This window comes from Salvia splendens, chromosome 9 (genome assembly GCF_004379255.2).
Source record: "Salvia splendens isolate huo1 chromosome 9, SspV2, whole genome shotgun sequence".
NCBI classification, from domain to species: Eukaryota; Viridiplantae; Streptophyta; class Magnoliopsida; order Lamiales; family Lamiaceae; genus Salvia; species Salvia splendens.
The window spans coordinates 34095374-34114817 of record NC_056040.1 but is presented as its reverse complement, the minus strand read 5'-3'; positions in this window follow the sequence as shown (position 1 = coordinate 34114817).

The following is a 19444-nucleotide window of genomic DNA, read 5'->3' as shown; positions in this document are numbered from 1 at the left end:
GCATACAAAGATCAAGACTGATTCCAACTAGGTGTGAGAGAATCCATCCTATCGCTTTCTTGTTCCTTCTGATTACCTCCAGTAACTCCTTTTCCTGTTCCTCGGTCAAGCTGCTGTTGATGATTACTGGAAATGTCTCATTTGCTTCTAGATAAGCATACTTGAGTTCCGGTGGAAGCGTTTTCAATTCTTTCTTGGGGTTGCTTGTTTCCTGGGGCAAGGGATCATTTCCTTCATCAGTTTTCATTCCCTTCCCAGACCTGGGAGAATTTTCCATACTAGCCACATGAGCTGATCCTCTTCATCTGACAAATCCCTTGTGTTCATTGCCTCGCACCATCCAGCTATCTCTCTGTCAATAGAGTGACTTAATTCCGAATTAACCACCTGCTTCTGCGTCAGCTCTGTCTCAAGATATTCCTGGACCAGGGGGTTAATAACATCGATAGCATACAAATTTTCAACATCTAATGGTTTCTTCATTGCTTCATCGATACTAAATGTATATTTCTCCCCATTATAATTCAGACATATGGTCTCATCAAAAACATCAATTATGGTCTTAGCGGTACGGAGAAAAGGTCTTCCTAAGAGCACTCTGCTAGACTCAGCAGATTCATTGTCACTCATTTTAATAACATGGAAATCGGCCGGATACAGAAAATCATGCACTTTGACAATAACATTTTCTAAAACTCCTTCTGGACAAATGCACGACCTATCCTCCAATTGGATTATCACCTTTGTATCTACCATCCCTACTCCTACCAGCTTCTTGTAAATGGAAAGTGGTAAAACATTTATCGATGCCCCTAGATCACACATGGCATGCTCAATGTTTACATCACCGATGGAAATAGGTAAGGTGAACATATCTGGATCAGTGGATTTCGAGGGCATCCTTCGCTTCTGAATTACTGCTGATACATTTTCTCCAATCAGAATCTTCCCACTGGGTCTGGTCTTCCCAGCTATGAACTCCTTAATGAACTTACTGAATACCGGCAATTTCAGAGCCTGCAAGAATGGTAAGTTGATCTCCAACCTTCCAAAGTTATTCATAAAATCCACCGGTTCATCTTTGTTCTTATTAACCTCTCCTCGGTGTGGGAACGGTTTCACTTGTTTTGCTGCACCTGTAGAATCTTCAGCTGAAAATTTGCCTGAATCCCTTCTTATTACTTCATTTTCTACTTCCGGCTCTGGGTCTAGGAAAAATGGGTCAGCCACACTTGGTAAAGGTCTCCCCAAATCACCTTCTTGAAGGTCATCTCTATTCCTAGAACCCCCTGCTTCCAAATTCTCGGACTCAGGAATCAGGTCCTTATTCTCATTGCCCTTCACAGAAGGTGTTTCTTCTTCCTTCCTTATCGTTGGACCTTCATAACCTCTCCCAGATCGTAAAGTGATTTGACTGATGTTAGCTCTATCTGGCGGCCTTACTGAGGCAGGAATCTTCCTCTCGTTTCATCGCATCTCGCTCAAGGAGGTTGCGATCTGGGACATTTGTTTTGCCAACATATCCATTGCTGCCTTCTGTTCCAATTGAGCATCCTGGAGCTTAGGTACTACGTCCTTGTTCGATTGCAAAATGTTCTGCATATACTGCTGAGAACTGATGAGGTCATGCACCATTTCATCCAGATTCCTTGGTGTCTTTGAATTAGGCTGGCCAGAACTTGGTCCTGGACCCAGATGTGGACCACTTCCTTGAATCTGGCGAATGTTTCCTTGACCTCCTGAATTATTGTTGTACTGATTTCCCTGCCCTTGGTAAGTGGTTTGGAAATTCCTTTGGTGCGGTGGTACATAGGAGTTCCCTTGATGCTTTTGGTTCCTGTTTCCCCAATTCGAATTATCTCCCTGGTTCCGATTGTTCCAGTTTCTCTGCGCTTCTTGATTCCTTCCAGACCAGTTACCCTGCCTCTCGGGCTGAGGTGCAAACTGGATGTTCTGTTGTGGTGCTGGCTGGCTGGCTTTGTTCGTTGTCAGACCATCTAAAATTGGGATGGTTCCTCCAGGGTGCGTCTCTCTGTCTTCCTGGGTTCCAACTCCCATCGGGATTCCAACTACCCATCGCATTCACCTGGGCCTGGTAATCTCCTTCGTGAGGACTGTAATATTGTTGAGGTGAAATTTCTCCTGGACCTGGAGACTTTTCTTTTTCTTGTGAGGCTGGTGAGTTAGTTTTCTCGATTGCATTCAACAGTGCTTTCTCAAGCCTATCTATTCTTGCCTCGACTCTTTCATCTTCTTGCTCTCTCAGCGCATTTATAGATCCTCTCCTCATAACATTCCTCGGGCTGTTATATGCCTTTTTAGCCTCTATCAACTTTTCCAGAATCTCTCTTGTCTCGCTACCCCTCTTCTTCGTAAAATTTCCCCCGCTCGAGGAGTTCATCAAATCCTTCGACTCGAGGTTTGCTCCTTCATAGAACAAATAATAAATCTTTGCCTCGATCATTCTGTGATCCGGGCAGGAGTCCAGCAACCCCTTGAATCGTGACCAATATTGGCTCAACGACTCGTCGTAGTACTGCTTGCACTTCACAATCTCCTTCTTCAGAGCATTTGTATTGTTGGAGGGGAAAAAGTAATCTAGGAACTCCAATTTAAAGTCCCTCCATGTGCGGATAGAATCTGGGGGTAACCTTAATAACTACGTGTTGGCTTCCCCCTTCAAGTCAAAAGGAACCGCGCGCAAGCGATAATCCTCCTCCGTTGCATCATTTGGCCTCTTCTGAATGCTACACAATTTGCTGAATTCATTTAAGAACTCATACGGATACTCATTCCTACGCCCAGAGAATGTTGGTAAGATGCCGAGCACATTCGTCTTGATCTCAATGGACCTCTGTCGTGGATTCATCACTACAGCTTGAGCTGACTCCCCATCTAGATGGGCCGTGAGCGAACCAATCTCCGGATCTGGATCGACTACATGTGTCATGTCTCCGATTTCTGTCTCCTCTGTATCTGTCTCTGAAGATGATTTGGGATCCTCCCTTCCTGACGAATTCCAATCCTCTTCAATTTCTGAACCAAAGGGAAATGGATCTCCCATAGATAACCCCGATCTGGTGGTAACTGTAGATGCTGTGTCCTTGACTTGCCAAATAAACTGATCGTTTCTCCACTCAGATGAGTCACCCCAATGTCGAAACCGTGAGCATCTGCTCATAAACTACAAATAAAGGGAAAAGAAAACTCAAAACTATATACGCAAAAATCTCTAAACACAATCACAAATTACGCCATCCATCCCCGGCAACGGCGCCATTTGAAACTCTGGTCGCGAGGCGATGTGTGTGCGTTCTAATGTTCTAGGTCGAGCTACTAACTCCAATGAATCCACTAGATCACTAGTTCTAGGAACTCAAGGGAATATAGAAGACTCAGTCGTTGGACACACAAGGCGCATGTTTCAAAGATCCCTCGCCCCGTTATACTATAAACTGATGGGATTTGGAGCCCCTTGCACAGCGGAAGTCATGCAAAAATAAATAAATCAGATCTACAGATCTATTTGACCGATTATGGGATTAATTATCTACATGTTAAACAATCAATTGCATACAAGAACGCACACAATTCATGTAAAAGGAATTCAAACCTAGTTCATGAATTTCCTACGGTTTAGAATTACCGATCTGATTCTCCAAAGAATCGACGATTGCTTGCACCTTCTCCACATGAAGATCTTCGTACTCAACCACGAATCTTCTAACTTGCATCCCGAACACAGATAATGACCTTTGGATGGGCAAAGCTTGTCAGAATCGAAAAGGGCTTGACTAGAAATATGATAGAACGTCAGATCTGTGAAGAACTGATTTTTCCGACCATTCCCAAAGGGGGGCACGAAAATTCTAGGTTTATTATTCCTAAATCTCCTTTCTAATCTCCTTTTATATTGAGTTATAATGGGCCAGATTAGAGATCCATGGAGGTTGGACTTGGGTCAAACCTGTTGGACTTTTACTAATTAAATTGAGCCCCAATTTAATACAAGTCCAACAGAATATTATTATCAGCTACTATAGTAAAATAATATTGACTGTCCGTCCAATCCCAAATTACGAGTAATCCGGACTTTACCTTTTTAATTTATTATTTCCCGTGTTGAAGATATAAATATCCATTAATTAATTTAAGCCTGCTATTTGACTTTAATTAATTAATATCTTTTTCCAAGAGTTGTCTAGTTCAAAATCTTTATTTATTATTCTAGAATAAATTCCAACCGGCTGGGTTTCTGAATAATAAAACCTTTTTCGAACACCTCTTGAGGATATTATCAAACTGGACTCACCCAGCACACGATTCATTGCAATATTAATACTAGCACCTCTAGACATAGATCACCACTACCCAAGATATCAGGATTCTTGGATTGCAAAAAATCCGCACCATTTGATAAATCAAAGAAGTGCACAATCAATATCGTATGCTCAATGTTATGTCAACAATGATTAAGAAATAATAATCACCGAGACCTCGTCTTTCAGTAAATAGCAAGAAAGACTTATCTCAACTATTAGATCCTTCAGTGCTATACCACACCAGTGTCGTTTATTTCCTAAGGTAAGGAAACATGCGGACTGACACTGCAACCTTTCACGATAGGTAGCCAAAGAGAAATTCTATTTCTCTTCTACAAAGGACCGACTGCGTCACCTTCTGTGAACTGCGTTCACGACCAGTCTACTATGCAGAAGAATTAGACTTATTTGCTTCTTTTACATTTAAATATTTGAGAAACATCTTATAAATGCATAAGCTAACACCAATGCGATAAAATTAATTCACACCAATGCGATAAAATTAATTCTTCTCGCCTTGGGTTAAAAGTGGATTGTAGAGTTTATTGTATACAAGTCATTCTATCCGTGCAACATGCTCGAAATATGCTTTTTAGTATACCAATCCTAACAATCTCCCACTTATACTCAAAATCATTCTTTCGAGTATACCCACTACCAAATATCTCCCACTTATACTCTAAGCAGGTCTCGAACCATGATACATCGAACTACCATACTTTTCACCTCATGTGTAAATCATGTTACATATAGGCATTTTGTAAAAAACAAATTCTGCCTGGTTGTTCTCTGATGATATCTTGGTACCCATAATGTCTCGCTGCGCACTTTTCCTTAATTAATTTCATACTTCCGCTATATGTGATTGTTTAGCTTCATCAGCTCATGTTTTCCTTGAGTTAGACATATGACTAGAGTAATTATAACAAAATATAATACTCATACACATACTCGGAATCACGGTCAAAACATACATTCTTTTTCTAGCAATCTAATGACACAAATGCTTAGAATGTAACTAGAATATCTTAAATCCATCATCCTTAAACTGGGTAGACGACCAGTTTCCTACGCTAGATAACCCTCTGAGTTGTTTATCAACTTTATAGATGTCATCATCGTAGAGTACCAAGAATACCAAATATAGTGCACTTTCAACTTTCTTGCCTTGTATTACATAACCATTAAGATGTTCTATGCAGATGATTTCCTCAAGACTTATACTTAAAGAAAACTGTCTTGACAATCATAGTACATACATCCTAATTTATGTAGGCTACAATAGACAATATACAGATTGACTTAGGCAAAAATGGCAGGCGAGAATATAATTCTCTATGGGTATAACCCTTTGCCATTATTCTAGCCTTTTGAGATCCATGCTTACACTTGCTGGTCCACTAGCTCCCACTGACTGAAATAGTCTATGGGTAGTATCGCAAGTCTTGCAAACATTCTTGTTTATTTAAGATTGTTATTCAGAATCTATCATTTTATCAAGAATGATTATCTGAATAAATCATTGCGTCCTTGTAGTTACAGGGATTATGTTTAAGTTGATCTAAGACTGAGTCTTAAGACTCTTTTAGACCCATGAACTTATTATGTTCGCAAAGAACACTCCCACTACGACACGACTCTTACAATCTTAGGTACAAACGTTGATTTTATTAGTGCATAAGTTTCTAATGGTATGACTTCTTGGTTAAGATGGAAAATAGATATTCTCGTTATCTTGAGAATTATCATGTTTGTTAGGCTTGTAGTTCTCCTCATAATCTTCATCAAAGAATCTAGTATTCGTGTAAACAAACACATATCTTGTCGTGAAGATTATAGAACCTGTACCTTTTCTATCATTTAGTACAACCTTAAAACATACCTCAGTACACAACTCCAATTCCTTGGATACCTTTTCCAAAACATGTGTGGGAATAACTCCACACCTTGAGATGTGCTGGACTAAACTTGCCTCCACAACTCGTGTGTTGTAGAAGGTACTGATGTTATGGTAGTTTCTTTAAGGTATAACTCGTTGTTTCCAACGTATATCCCATCAATAATAAGGTGTTGTTGAGTAAAACTGTTCACGTATCAAACTTGTCTTCGGGAGACTTCGATATCTTCTTATATGACTATCCCATTCTTTAGAAGAATGCTTGGAGTAGTCAACTAGGATTTAACTCCCACTACTGATCTTAACTCATTTGCTCGTCTCCTATGGTGTAAACCATTGAGACTTACTAGTCTTTCTATGTTGCATCTCTATAAGTATTATGAATCCCTTGAACCACCAAAGGATTCTAACTTATAGTGCATCAACCAGACTTACTTGACCTTTAAGCTATTTAACAAACAAGTTGTTAAAATCTTGATAGTCACTTGAGTTAGACAAAATTAGTTTGAACAATTACTAAGTATTTTCTTGGCCTTATGCTTAAGTACCATAATAACTTTATCATTCATTGTTTAAGAAGTTGAACTGTCGTGTTAAACTCAATTTTTTTGCAATTATATTGTTTAGATACTATGATGTATGATTTGTTTTTCTATGGTACTATGATAGATATTCGATCCACATTTCTCAAATAATGCAAGCATTATAAAATGAAATTGAACATCGTAGAATCATAAATGAGTTTAGAAACTGAATATAAATTCATTCTAAACAACACTGTACCAATAAAACAAAATTTCTAACATCAAAACAAAACAATAAATTGAGCATAAATAAATAGCTCTCACTGCAACAACTGCCCAACTGGATGTAGATCTCTCCTTTAGAAGTTGCATTGTTATCTAAGCCATTGTCCTTCTATATAAGAGGTCAATCCGACTCACCATGCATCTTCTCTTTTGCCTTTTCACCCAATTTTTCGTGTCTTTATAGCTTTCATTGATGACAATTTAGCTCTTCCCTCTTTCCATAGCTAGTCTTCTGTTCGATTGAACTAAGACATAGGAAAGATGCAGCCTTGATGAATTCGTCAGCTATCATGTTATCTTCCTCCAAAAGTAATAAAGTGAATACAATGTTGAAGGTTTCCAACTTTTCAGTAACAACCTTCTTGTACTCACTTCCTATTACATTTGGCGATGAATTGAGTGTAGAAACTATTTGAGTAACTGAATCAGAAGATTCATCAAAACTTTCTATCTCTTTTGGATGTTCCAATAGAATCTGGACAGCATCCTCATTGGATATTCCTTTATCATTGGTATAAACCAAGACTTATCTCACTACTTAAAAGAAAGTAGTTTGACCTTCTTCCTCAAAGAACTTATCGAGTACATGCATAAAATGCATTCTCAAACTTTCTTTGTAGAATTTTGTCGAGGAAATGGATGACATGGATTAGTGAGTACAAACTTAAAGTTTTCAGCAATGAGAATCTTATTCATTTAATATTTCCAGTCTACATAATTTTGGCCTTCGAGTTTGATTTCTTTAAGGTTCACAGACATTATTAAGAATTTGGCTGAGAAGAAATAAAACTATTTATCACATACTATGCTTAATACATATCGCAAACAACCACAAAACAATTTATGTATCTCGCAACCGTGAAAACCAAAATAAGTACGCCTCTAGGGAGGTCATACAAATTCGGATTCCAATAATTTCCTGGTCACAATACCGACGGATAGTCCAGAGACCACTAAGGTGGCATGGCCGCCAAATATTTGCATCTAGGAATTTCATTTCTGTTTTGGTACTCCTTCTAGGGAAGGTCGTAAACCACTAACAAAATTCCATAGCTATCTTATAAATATGCTTAAACATACGAACTTGCAATTTCGTAGGATTATGGCTCCCACTAGGGTGGGTCGCGATAATATTAGAAACAAGCTTCTAGTTTAAGCAACCTACTATAAAGAAGTCTAATCTTATGAACTTGCTATTTCGTAGGATTATTGCTCCCACTAAGGTGGGTCACGATAATATTAGAAACTGCTTCATATATAGACAAATTTATGGAGACCATATACAACACACTGTTGTAATTATCGCTTAGTCATTTTAAACATGGTTTTTGCATAATTATCACATAAGTAGATAAGAAAGATAATCCACTTAAAACAGATTAACACCAAATAAACAGATAAATCTATTTACTTCATGGTAATTAATCACACTGGATAATAATTAAAATTATTTAATAAATCTAGGGAGATTTAATTAAATAATTAATTCTTTATCTTATCAAATAGGAAATTCGGATTCGATAAAATTTATCTTGGATAATGGTTATCCAAATTAATTTAAGATTTATCTAGATAGAGTTGGTTCTATTTAAATCCTCTTAGGATCATTCTAGATTTTACATGGATAAAATCAAATCCTAAAATTCAAGATAATACTGACCTTGGATTATCATTATCTAAATCATATTAGGATATTTCAGGATAGAAATAAATCTCTCCAAATCCATAAGATAAAGATAAAATTCAATCATTATAAGATTTAAGCAAATCTTAGATTATTTAGAATTAGAAACTATAATATATCATATCGATTAGGATTTATTCTAGATAAAATTAACTTTATCAAAATCCAATTAGATTAGGATTATCTTGTATTATCTTTATCCAAATTTATCTAGGATATTTTCTAAATAGAAATAAATCTATTTATATCCATAAATTTATGATAAACTAGAATTAATATTAATTAATTCAACTAGGATTTAACTAGATAGAACTAAATCTATCTTAAATCCAAAAGATAGTTACAATACTGGATTAACAATTATCTAAATCTTCTAAGATATATTCTAGATGGATATAAATCTATCAATATCTATAAGATAGAGATATATTTAATTATCTAAATCTACTAGGATATTTTCTAAATATAATCAATTCTATAAATATCCACAAGATAAAGATAGACATGGATTTTAATTATCCAAATCTACTAAGATATATTCTAGATAGATATAGAACTATCAATATCTACATGATATGGAAATACTTGATTAATATTTATCTTAGTCAGTCAAGGATTCAACAAGATAGAATAAAATCTATCTAAATCCATATGACAGAAATAAATTTAATTATTCATCCAAATTTATCTAGGATTTGTCTAGATATAATTAAATATATCTAAATCCATAAAATAAGGATAAAATCTAAATTTAATTAATTATTTATCTAGTCTATCAAGGATTCATTTTCATAAAATTAATTTATATAAATCCATAAGACAAAAGAAAATAAATTAATTATTATTATCCAAGTTATCTAGGATATCTATCCAAATCCATAAAATAAGGATAAATTTCAACTAATCCATAATTTAATTAAAATTAAATTTTAGATAATCCATTTAAGATATGTCAAATCTTATTCTAAATTATATCTTGAAAAATATTCAAAATTAATTCCTGGGTTTGGGAAACCCTAACTAATTTGGAATGCTGCGTCGCCACATGAGCCTAGGAAACGCCACCAATGAGCTCCCACTCGAAAAACGCCGCTGAAGGAAGCTGATCGGACCTTCTCGCCTGGGTCAGTTTGCGCAGCCCAAGTCGTGAGATCAGCCAACGAGAGGCTCCCGCTGCCGTCCGCAACGCTGTTCACGTTTGCAGCCACTGCAGTCGCAGCTGCTGTGTTGCTGTCCGATCGCCTTCATCACTGCTGCGTCGCCGTTGCTGTTGCGACGTCGTCGTCTCTGCAGCTGTCTGCGCTGATGCAGAATCAGTTGCCCCGATTGTTCTTGCTGTGCTGATCAGCACCGCCTACCGGATCTGCCCTCACCACCGGGAATCACCATTCCAACTCCCACGTTGCAAATAGATTCAACCATTCACATACCATTATATTCCAACAAGAATATGGTGAATTAAGAAAAATATTCAATCCTTAGGTATGCAATCATTACGAGCATATCATGAGAAAATATTCTCCAAAATGAGAACAGATTTTCACAAACAACACGGCGTGCCTTTTTCTTCATTTAACCGTTCTTCATGTTTTTTTTCCGTATTCCTCGAATTGAAAAAGCAACAGAAAAAAAACACAAGCAGAACAAAGAAAAACATGCGATCAAGCAATTCATATAACACGAAATTAATCCACATAATTGATAAGGCTAATTTAATGCATAAGTCTAGGGGATAAATTCGTGGATTTACTGGGTCTAACACACGTTTTAAGCCAGGTGTGTAGAAAAATTTCGTCAGGTCCAGGAAAAGAAGAGGACAATCACATGTCCGAGGAAACTGGCGAAGAAGTGAGCATTGTGGAGGAAAATTGCAAGACAGAGGAAATCTCGGAGCTGAAGGGTAGAGTGGAGATTTCTACGAAGGCTTCTAGAAGATTATGTTCGCGCCTATATAAGGAAGGAAGCATGCATTCTAAAAAAGGGTGGAAGGAAAGAACCTTCTAGGGTGGAGGCCTCATTAACAGTCTGTGGCTCGTAGCTCACTTTTCTTTTATACACTTGGGTTCTTTAGAGGGAAATTCTGGGGGTTTGCATTTTGGGTTCACTTTTCGCTTTCTCGCATTTCAGTTGGGTTGTAACACCGTCCTGTCGACGGCGAAGAAACAAGTTCCATTTTAATTCCTCGTATTTTGTGGATTTCACCAAGCTTCACTGTTCGGAGCTCGTCTCTCTGTTTTTACCGAATATTTTTGTGTTTAATGCAAGTTTAATTTTCTATTATGTCGTTGATGTTGATTTTCGATTTCACTCCTGTGATTTTCTGGAGTTTGAGTTAGTTTACTTGTGTTGGATGCGTTTCGCAATTGCTCACTGAATCTGTGCAGAGTAATGGCTGGATCGGGTTGATCAGAGTTTGTTGGTGGTTGAATCGGAGGTTTGAATTCGGTGTTGTAGCTGAGTTGATTGGAATCGTTTGAATTCGGTGTTGATCGGAGTAGATCTGTTAGATCGGAAGATATGGAGTTGATTGAGGTTGTTGTTTGGGTTGAATCGCTTGGATCCGGAGTGGATTAAGCATCCGTCATGAATCTGAGCAGAGTTGGTTTAAATTTATGCCTAGCCTTCGTGTTTTCATTTCATTCCGTCTAGTATATGTAGATCTGTGTTATTTCTGGTTTGTTGTAAGTTTCCGACGACCCAACTTTTATATTATGTTCGAATCTAGGTACGTGCTCAGTTTTCTTCATCTTCGTTTTTGATTCAGTTAAAAAAATGCATGTCGTTGTTAGTTAGAGTTTCAGTTTGTTATTTGCAGCCTTTCAGCCGTACTTGCTAATTCTGGAATTATGGTCCCCACTGTTATATGCTTCCTGTCTGGTTCTATTAGGTAGCCGTTTATACGGTCTAGGAAGGGAATTTAATATCCCGTAGTCTTGATGATGTTTGATCTCAGCATGATTACAGTTTCCTAGGTCTAGTGTTTATATTTCTTGCCTAGGTCTAGTCGTAGTTAAACCTCAACCCAGTTTCCTTGTCCAAAGTTTCTAAATGCTTTCTTACGTGTCCATCTTCGTGGGATCGACCCCTGCTTCTCTATACTAATCCATAGTATTCGGGTTGAGGGATCTTTGAAGGGGAGTTTAGTGTGCCCTACGACAGAGCATTCCGTGTTCTCTTGAGTTCCTAGACCAAGTGATCTAGTGGATTCATAGGACTTGGCATCTCGACCTAGCATAACACCAAAAGCACGCACGAGCACTTTTGCTATTCTCCCCACACTTCAAATGGCGTCGTTGCCGGGGATGGATGGCGTAGTTTGTGTTAGTGTTTAGAGTCTTTGGCGTATATAGTTTTGATTTATTTTCTTTCCTTTTATTTGTAGTTTATGAGCAGAGGCTCACGGTCTACTCACGGGATTAACTCGTCTAGGTGGGAGCACGGTCAATTCATTTGGCAGGTCAAGGACACAGCCTCCACAGTAACCACCAAATCAGGGTTCACCACGGGAGATCCATTTCCGAGTGGATTTACTAGCGACGAATCTTGGGCGTCGTCAGGACGTGAAGATCCGGAGTCACCACCAGAGTCAGAAACAGAGTCAGAAACAGGGGAAACAGAGGAAGTAGTCATGGCGCACGTAGTAGACCCAGATCCAGAGATAGGGTCGCTAACTGCCCATTTAGATGGAGAGCCAGCACAGGCCATAGTGACGAACCCACGTCAGAGGTCCATTGAGATCAAGACGAATGTGCTCGGCATCTTACCGACATTTTCTGGGCGAAGAAGTGAGTGCCCGTACGAGTTTTTGAATGAATTCAGTAAATTGTGCAGCATCCAAAAGAGACCAAATGATGCGACGGAGGAGGACTATCGCTTGCGCGCGATTCCTTTCACTCTGAAAGGGGAGGCCAACACATGGTTATTACGGTTACCCCCGGATTCTATACGCACTTGGAGAGACTTTAAATTGGAGTTTTTAGATTATTTCTTCCCATCCAACAAGACGAATGCTCTGAAGAAGGAGATAGTGGAGTGCAAACAGGACTATGACGAGTCATTGAGCCAATACTGGTCAAGGTTCAAAGGATTGCTGGATGCATGCCCGAATCACCGGATGATAGAGGCAGAGACCTATTCTCGGTTTTATGAAGGAGCGACTCCTGAGTCGAAGGACTTGATGAATTCCTCAAGCGGAGGGAATTTTACATGGAAAAGAGGAAGTGAGGCACGAGAGATTCTGGGGAAATTGATAGATGCCAAGAAGGCATATGATAGTCCAAGGAATACTGTGAGAAGAAGTTCGGCGAATGCACTGAGGGAACAAGATGATGATAAAGTAGAGGCAAGAATAGATAGACTCGAGAAGGCTCTTTTGAATGCTATCGAAAAAACTAATTCGCCAGCGCCACCGGAGAAGGAGAAACCGCCTGGTCCAGGAGAGTCCTAATTTCAATAATATTTCGGATCCCAGGAAAGAGATTACCAGGCCCAGGTGAATGTGATGGGGAGTTGGAATCCCGATGGAAGTTGGAACCCCGGGAGACAAAGAGATGCACCCTGGAGGAATCATCCAAATTTTAAATGGTCTGATAACGAACAGAGCCAGCCACCACTACAACAGAGTATACAGTTTGCACCTCAGCCTGAGAGGCAGGGCAACTGGAGGAATCATGAAGGGCAAGGCAATTGGAACAATCGGAACTAGGGAGATCACTCGAACTGGGGAAACAGGAATCAAAACCATAAGGGGAACTCTTATGTGCCACCACACCAAAGGAATTTCCAACCCACCTACCCAGGTCAAGGAAATCAGTTCAACAACAATTCAGGGGGTCAAGGATATATTCGCCCGGCCCAAGGAAGTGGAGCAAACCAGAATGCAGGACCCGGCCCCAGTCAGCCGAGTTCTAAGCCACCAAGGAATCTTGATAAAATGGTGCACGACCTCATCAGTTCTCAGCAGCACATGCAGAACAACTTACAGTCGAACAATGACGTAGTCCACAAGCTTCAGGATGCTCAGCAAGAACAAAAGGCGGCAATGGATATGTTAGCAAGGCAGCTGTCACAGATTGCTACTTCCTTGAGTGACATGCGAGGTAATGAGGGTAAAATTCCTGCCTCAGTAAAACCTCCTGATAGGGCCAATATTAGCCAAATTACCTTAAGGTATGGGAAGGGGTACGAAGGCCTAGTAATGAGACCGAAGGAAGTCACAGATCCCACCGAGGGCAAGGAGACAGGGGGTATAACCTCTAGACTGAGGAACTTGGCTGCAAACAATCCCATGATTAGAGATGAACTCAGGGCAGGAGATTTGGAGAAACCATTGCCTAGAGAAACTGAACCATTTTTCCTCGATCCAGGGCCTGAGTTTGTAAGGGAGGAGGAGAAGAAAGAAGTCGAAGAATTCTCAGCCGGTAGCTCTACAGGAACAGGGAAGCGACCAAAACCATTTCCAAGCCAAGGGGAAGTAAAGGAAAAGAAGGATGAGCCGGTAGATTTTATGGACATTTTTGGGAAGCTGGAAATCAATCTACCATTCTTACAGGCTCTGAAATTGCCAGTGTTTAGCAAGTTCATCAAGGAATTTATAGCTGGTAAGGCGAGACCTAGTGGAAAAATTCTGATAGGCGAGAATGTGTCCGCGGTAATTCAGAAGCGGAGGATGCCTTCGAAATGCAATGATCCAGGTATGTTTACTTTGCCCATCTCTATTGGTGATGTAAAAATCGAACATGCTATGTGTGACTTAGGTGCATCCATAAAAGTGTTACCACTTTCTATATACAAGAAGTTAGTAGGGGTAGGCATGGTGGAAACGAAAGTTGTGATCCAATTGGCAGACAAGTCATGCATTTGTCCTGAAGGAGTGGTTGAGAACGTGATAGTAAAGGTACATGACTTCTTTTACCCAGCTGATTTCCATGTGATTAAGATGAGTGATAGTGAGTCTGCAGAGTCTGGCGGAGTACTTTTAGGGAGACCTTTCCTACGTACCGCTAAGACTATCATAGATGTCTTTGATGGCACCATTTTCCTTGATTACAATGGGGAGAAATATACATTCAGCATTGATGAGGCAATGAAGAAACCTCTTGACGTTGAAAATTTGCATGCTATAGACGTTATTAACCCCTTGGTCCAAGAATATCTTGAGACCGAATTAATGCAGGAGCAGATTGCGAATTCTGAGATGAGTTATGCTATTGATAGAGAAGTAGCCGGGTGGTGTCAAGCAATGAACACGAGTGAGTTATCAGATGAGGAGCTAGTCGAAGCAATTCTAGAATTCTGCACGAACCCGGAGCTAGCTAGATCAAGGAAGACACCTTATGTGGCGAGCATGGAAAGTTCTACTGAGTCTACGAAGGGAATAACAACTGAGTCGACAGAGAAAAATCCCTTACCCCAGGAAAAAAATGTCCCCAAGAAAGAACTTAAAACACTTCCACCAGGTCTCAAGTATGCGTATCTAGAGGAGAATGAAACTTTCCCCGTGATTATTAACAGTAGCTTGACCGATGGACAAGAAGAGGAACTGCTGAAGGTAATTCGGAGGAACAAGAAGGCTATTGGGTGGACACTCTCTGATTTGGTAGGAATCAATCCAGATCTGTGCATGCATCACATTCGGCTAGAAGAGGGAGCAAAAGCCTGCAGAGATCCTCAACGCAAATTGAATTCTAACATGAGGGAGGAGGTGCTGAAGGAAGTATTGAAGCTACTCTCCCTAGGTATCATTTATTCCATACCAGACAGTGAATGGGTGAGTCCAATACATATGGTACCAAAGAAGTCGGGAATACAGGTGGTCAAGAATGACAAGAATGAGTTGGTGCCCACTCGACTAGTTACTAGGTGGAGGATGTGCATTGACTATAGGAAGTAAAATGAAGCAACTAAGAAAGACCATTTCCCTCTACCTTTCATTGACCAGATGTTGGAGAGGTTGGCGGGCAAGCAATATTTCTGTTTCCTAGACGGATATAGTGGGTATTTTCAAATCTACTTGGATCCTGAGGACCAGGAGAAGACAACTTTCACGTGTCCCTTCGGAACGTATGCTTACAGAAGGATGTCGTTTGGTCTGTGCAATGCGCCAGACACTTTTCAGCGGTGTATGATGAGTATCTTCTCAGATCTCCTAGAGGATTGCATCGAGATTTTTATTGACGACTTCACTGTGTACGGGAATTCATTTGACTCATGTTTGTCAAGTTTGGATATAGTGTTGAGGAGGTGCCAGAAAAAAGCATTTGGTTTTGAATTTCGAGAAATGCCACTTTATGGTCCCAGAAGGAATTGTCCTAGGGCATGTGGTATCAGAAAGAGGTATACAGGTAGACCAAGCAAAGATTGATGTGATCTCAAAACTGCCTTACCCGACAAATCAGAAAGAAGTAAGAGGATTCCTAGGGCATGCTGGATTCTATAAGAGGTTCATAAAGGATTTCACAAAGATTGCTCAGCCACTCACTCACTTGTTGCATAACGATGTCGATTTTGTTTTCGATGAGGAATGCAAAAAGGGTTTTCAGCTGTTGAAGGATAGACTAGTATTTGTTCCCTTTATTAGAGCACCCGACCGGAATCTACCCTTTGAAATAATGTGTGACGCAAGTGATTACACAGTAGGGATGGTGCTAGGTCAAATAGTCGATGGGAAAAGCTATGTGATTTTTATGCGTCAAAAAAGCTCAATCAGGCCCAGAAAAATTATGACACCACGGAGAAGGAAATGTTGGCAGTTGTGTACTCATTTGAGAAGTTTCGCCCGTACTTGCTGGGGTCTAAGGCGATAGTTTTCACCGATCACGCTGCAATAAAGTACTTATTGGCGAAGAAGGAGTCTAAGCCAAGGTTAATCCGTTGGGTTTTACTCTTACAGGAATTTGACTGGGAAGTCGGAGACAAGAAAGGAACAGAGAACAAGGCAGCCGACCACTTGAGTCGCATTTACTAGGGAGAAACAGACGAAGCAATACCTGATGCGTTCCCGGAGGAACATCTATATTATCTGGAAAGTTCGCCTAGACCTATCAGTTGGGAAGAGATAATGGCAGTAATAGGTCCAGGAGATACTGAAAAAGGAAAATGCCAGATAAACGCTGAGTCGTGGTTCGCAGACCTAGCAAATTACTTGGTCACCTGAGAAGTGCCCAGTTCCCAAGAAATTTCTCGGGCCCAGAAGATGAAACTGAAAAGCGAAACCAAGTACTATTTTTGGGACGACCCGTATCTATGGAGGATGGGAGCTGACCAAGTAATTAGGAGATGTATTCCAGAGTGGGAACAAAGGGATGTGCTGAATTATTGCCACGCTCTAGCGTGTGGAGGTCACTTTGGACCAAGGAAGACCGCGAGGAAGGTGTTAGACAGCGGGTTTTACTGGCCTACATTGCATAAGGATGCGTTCGAATTCTGTCAGAATTGTGAAAGGTGTCAACACACTGGGGGAATCTCCAAAAGAGATGAAATGCCGCAAGTCCCTGTCATCGTTTGTGAGATTTTCGACGTGTGGGGAATGGACTTCATGGGTCCATTTCCATCTTCATATGGGAATGCATACATACTTGTGGCGGTGTATTATGTTTCGAAATGGATAGAGGCAAAAGCTACCATATCTTGCGAAGCTGGTGAGGTGGCAAAATTTCTTAGGGCTAACATTTTTAACAGGTACTGTGTTCCTAGGGCTGTTATTTCGTATCAAGGAACTCACTTCCGGAACCGTACGATAGAAGCTCTGATGAAGAAGTATGGAGTCCACCATAGGTTGTCTACACTTTATCATCCTCAGTCTAACGGCCAGGCGGAAATATCAAATAGGGAGATCAAAGCTATACTTGAAAAGACAGTGAATCCGTCAAGGAAAGACTGGAGTAAGAGGCTTGACGACGCATTATGGGCTTACCGGACAGCATATAAGACGCCTATTGAGATGTCTCCGTACAGGTTAGTGTTCGGCAAGATGTGCCACTTGCCAGTTGGACTTGAGCACAAGGTATACTGGGCGGTCAAGGAGATTAACATGAATCCTCAAGATTGTGAGGAAGAGAGGAAATTGCAGCTCCAGGAGTTGGAAGAATTGAGGCTTGAGTCTTACGAGTCCGCGATGTGGTACAAAGAAAAGACCAAGCTCTGGCATGATAAGAATCTCCGGACCAAGGAACTACAAGTTGGGCAGAAAGTTCTCCTGTTCCAGTCCAGGCTTAATATGATGCATGGAAAGCTAAAGTACAAGTGGATCGGACCATATACTATCGTTGGCCTTCGCGCAAATGGAGCAGTAGAGATCCAAGGAGGCGCCTCGAATTCTGTGCCTTTCCTCATCAATGGTCATCGTTTGAAGGTATTTCGGGATAACTCGGAGGTGTGTGTAGTGGACGAAGTGCCTCTACGCGCACTCCCTGATATCGCCTAACCAATCTAGGGAGGAAGTGTTCTTGAAGAAATCCTGGGTCAAGTAAATTGAGAATTTTTTTTATCCATGCCCTGACCCTAGGAATCTCAAGAATACTTGAAAGAGAGTGTAAATATTTAATTGCTTTCCTTAAATGAAGAAAACCTAAACAAATCAGAAAAAAATAATCTTCCAAAAATATTTTCGAAATCCCAGACTCCTTAGGGAATTTTTTCATACAGTCATATCCTTGACCTGGGAGTCTGGCGTTTCATTTTTAGTTTGATGTTTTTCTAAGGGTGATATTGCAGAGAGAATTCACATGGGGCAGGGAGTTGAGGAGTAAAATTTTGGAGGGAGTTAGCACCGGTTCGAATTTCAAAAGGTAACCTTATGGGGAGGCGTACGGTCGCTCGCGTCACGCCTGCAACCACCTGCAAAACCGTCCTTTCCCATACCTACAGGCTATAACCGTGCTCTCTTTTTTATTTTCCATATCATATTCACTCTCTCTACGAAAAAAAATTCCCAAATTTTCTCTCTCAAATTCTCTCTCTAACCCTAATCGACGAAATTTTTTCTTCCGAGTTCTTGCGAAATTCTACAGATTCCGCCATGGAAAACATACAAAACACAGGAAGCACCTATGGATCCGCCGAATCTAACGCAGCGTCGTGCATGGCCGATCTATTGCAGAAACTTGAGGGGCCAGAGGAGGCGATGAAGGCGTTCGCCATGCTCACCACTATAATGGGGAAAACCACTGCACCACCACCACCACAAGTTTCAGAGACTGCGAAACCCAAAACGGAGGCCATACATTTGATGGCCGAACCAGCCACCAGTGTAGCCGGAACAACCGCCGCAAACGTACCTGAGGAGGAAGCGGATCTGGCTACGGGTTTAGAGCTTTTGGCGGTCAGTGAACCAAGGTTAGACCATGTTTCTGAGGGGGAAACCTCTGCCATTACTGCTGATGGTGCATCTGAGGGGGTAACCCCTTTTATTGCTGCTATTGATGTCGTTGAGAGAGAAACCCGTGTTGTGTCAGAAAGTGTGGGTGTATCTGCTGTTTTGTCTACTAGTAATCCTGAGGGGGAAACCCTAGAAAAAGTTGGGGGCGATGAGGCCCAAGTCTCTGTTGAGAACGATGATGAGGGGAGGACCCCTGAAAAGGTTGTGGGTACTGAGACCCACAATGAACAAGATTTGGTTGGGGTGGAAACCCCTGTTTACCCCTTTGCTGTCTGAGGAGGGAGAGGCCCTCGTTACTGAAGATGTACAAGAACCCGTCGACGAGAGGGTAAATCTAGTCGTGGATTTGACTGA